This window comes from Cetorhinus maximus, chromosome 21, assembly GCF_964194155.1.
Source record: "Cetorhinus maximus chromosome 21, sCetMax3.hap1.1, whole genome shotgun sequence".
Lineage (NCBI taxonomy): Eukaryota > Metazoa > Chordata > Chondrichthyes > Lamniformes > Cetorhinidae > Cetorhinus > Cetorhinus maximus.
The window spans coordinates 11594549-11597953 of record NC_135899.1 but is presented as its reverse complement, the minus strand read 5'-3'; positions in this window follow the sequence as shown (position 1 = coordinate 11597953).

The following is a 3405-nucleotide window of genomic DNA, read 5'->3' as shown; positions in this document are numbered from 1 at the left end:
AAACCTCCAGCATTTGTGCATTTTGTCTGCTGTCTACAGAAACCAAAGCTGGGAAAAGCCACTTTGAATTGTACTGTCCAGGGTATTGTGGTGACTTACCTGGATCTGTTTAAATCTATTTTTCACTGTTGCCTTAAAGCTGGTGTAATTGGAAGCCAGATTAATTAGGGGTTTTAGGAGTTATTGTAGTAGTAATTTGTAGGCCAATGTAGGTGCTTGAAATCTTTTCTTTCGTTAATAAATGTTTAATTTAATTTTCTTAAAATCTCTGAAGTCTGGTTGGTCTTATTACTGCTGAATTCAGGGCCTGCATCTCGAAATGAATACAAATTGCAAAACCATTGTGACAGCAGGATCAAGTATCCCTCATGGATTCGACCCGCCTGGGACACGTCATCTGCCGCATCATAACACACTTGCTCTTCAGGCATTTTTTCATACCCAGCAATCTGTTACTCAATTCTGTCTGGTTACTCCCGCAAACTCAATTTGATGTTATGCAAACTCTGTGTCCTGCTTAACCCTGAGCGCAGTTCAAACCTCACAGCCCCAAGTTTTCCACTTCCTCAACTGGGATATTATCCATCACTTTCCCTCTCTCATTCTCACTGCCTCTGAATCTCACATTCTGTTATCCCGAGACATAGTTATTCTTCGCTGTTGATTTCCTCAGCCTAAAAATATCTCCTGAGTGATAACTGCCACCCATGCTCTCCCCCCCCAACCCCCCCCCCCCCCCCCCCCGCTGCATTGACTCTCATTCGCAATTGTCCCTTCTCTACGCTGTCCTCACCCTCCCTCAGTGCACCAATTTCAAAATTCTTGCAAATGTCCCTAAGTCCCTGCATTGCTCTGTCACCACCTCTGAAGTCTTCTTGACAACACAGAACTTCCGACCTCCAGGATTCGTACCCAGGAAGTACCCCAGCAGATGTCCAGGGGGACTCCCAGAAGTCCCCACACAAGGATTACATGGGAATTGCCTGAGAATTTCAAACTTCCGACAAGAAATTACCCTGCTCTGGGAACCACCGATACTCCAATTTAAATTGGAGACTTCGGATGGTTCCGACTCGCTTAGCACAATAGTTACCCAGGAAAAGGTGGAAGAGTTACAAGGAGTTCCAACCCCTGGGAAACTATGATACTGACCCCACCCCTTGACACCCACCACCCCCCCACGTCCACAGCACCCCCCACTCCTCCCCCCTCCGCCACTAGACCCCGTCCACCACCGACTACCCCCCATGACCACCTCACCACCCGCAAACTAACTCCAACCAACCCCCACCCGCTCCCCGATATCTTCAATCGCTGACCACTCCCCAGTTCCTCAACTACCCTCCCACCTGCCCCATTGAAACCCCAACTAGTCTCCCCAGCCCTTGACTACTTCCCACTCTGAATAACCCTAACCACCCCGACTACCCACAACCACTCCCGATCCCCTGATTACACCCAACCAGCCTCCTGCCCACCCCGACTATCCCCCCAACTAAACCCTACCCCCGACTACCACTTGACTCTCTGACCACCCCCCCCCCAACCCCATCCCCTGACCAAACCCCCTCCCACACTCCTGACTACCCCAAACAACACCCAACTACCTGAACACACTCCAGACCACCCCCAACTACACCCCCAAAGCCCAGGCTGACCGCCCCTCTTTACCCCCCCCCCCCCCCAACAGCTAATGCCGTAAAAAGTGGGAAGTGGCTTCACTTCCCTGGATGCTGTTGGACTGGACTGAGAGGATTCCTGAACGGCTGCACTGCTGGCCCGAGTCGGAAGGTCGGACGAGAAGAGTCCAGTCCCACTCCAGTGTAAGTGTAAAGGAGCGGAAGGTCAATCTAACTGCGATCGCCACTCCACGGAAGTCCTGGCCCTTCCCTCCTCTTTTCCAACTCTGGCGGCTGGCGCCTTTCCCTCCCTCTGTTCTACCATCAAAGGTGGAGCTTTTATTCATCTGTCTTCCATACTGAACTCCTCAGGGTTACTGCACCTCTCCCCTACACTAGAGCCATTCCAGGTCTCTTGATCCCCTGATGACCGACAGTATCTGCAGGATACCCTGATACCCCAGTAGGGCCTGATCTCCAATTGTGAAACGATTGAGGTGCTTTTCTCCGTTACCGATGCTGTGGAAATGGAAGTTGCTGTTTTTATATTTTTCATATCAGTTACTCTTTAGAACATTTAAAGACATGACTCACCCGCGATGTATCACAATAATGTTGTTGTCCAGATAAAACATTAGCGGGAGTTCCATCGCAACTGAATTCAGCGCATGTTTTATTCGATGCCTTGTCATCTTTCATTATCCTAGCACAGGTATAGTAATCACCGTCTAAAAACAATATGCTGATCCAAATTACTGGAGGAGTCAATACTTTAAACAATAAAATTAATACCATATAAATGACATAACGACATTGTTTGTCATTCCAATTGTTTCCTGATCCCGTTCCTGGCTCCGCTCCTGATCCCGCTCCTGGCTCCGCTCCTGATCCCGCTCCTGGCTCCGCCCCTGATCCCGCTCCTGGCTCCGCCCCTGATCCCGCTCCTGGCTCCGCCCCTGATCCCGCTCCTGGCTCCGCCCCTGATCCCGCTCCTGCCTCCGCTCCTGATCGCGCTCCTGGGGCCGGTTGTTTTGCTCTGTTCCAAAGCATCTTAAGATATCGAAATACTCCACAGTGCTGCTGTGAGCTGACCAGCAGCAATATAAGTGAAGGAAAAAAGAAAAACAAGAGGGTATAGACAAGATTCGATCCCTTAGCACACGGACATGAGATCCTTTTCTGAAGGAGGTCTTCCAATCCAAAAAGGATCAGAAACAATACAGTACTCCGAATGATTGTGAATGAGTTACTGCTGAATAAGAACTTTGTTATGTGATTGAATAGTTCCATATTCAATTCCATTGTACCGGTTATCCGCACCACACAACTAACTCCGGCATTCACAGCAACTGAAGTTGACAGTCAATCATCGGGGAGTTTATGGTAACATCTGCGAAGCTCCGCCCAGGAGTTCTTGAAGTTGCTCAAAAATATACACACGTCTATAGTTCGATTGCATTTGCCCTAATTTAAATTAAATGCAAGACCAGAAGCGGAAAGTGTCACCGATTGCACAATATGCGGGGCAGCTTTCATTTTAACTCCTTCATATCCAAAGATTTGATATTCAGTCCATGGGAGATTCTCTGATCTAACAATTTTCAACATCGCCGTTGTTCATAGTTTGAAAGAAAGAACTTGCATGAAGACAGCTCCGTTCAGAATGTCCCAAAGGGCTTCAATATGAGGCACTGTGCAGGAACAGCCAATTTTGATTCTATCAACAGCAATGAGATGAATGACATTTTGAGGGAGAGTGTTGGTCAGGACACTGGCAGTTTGGACA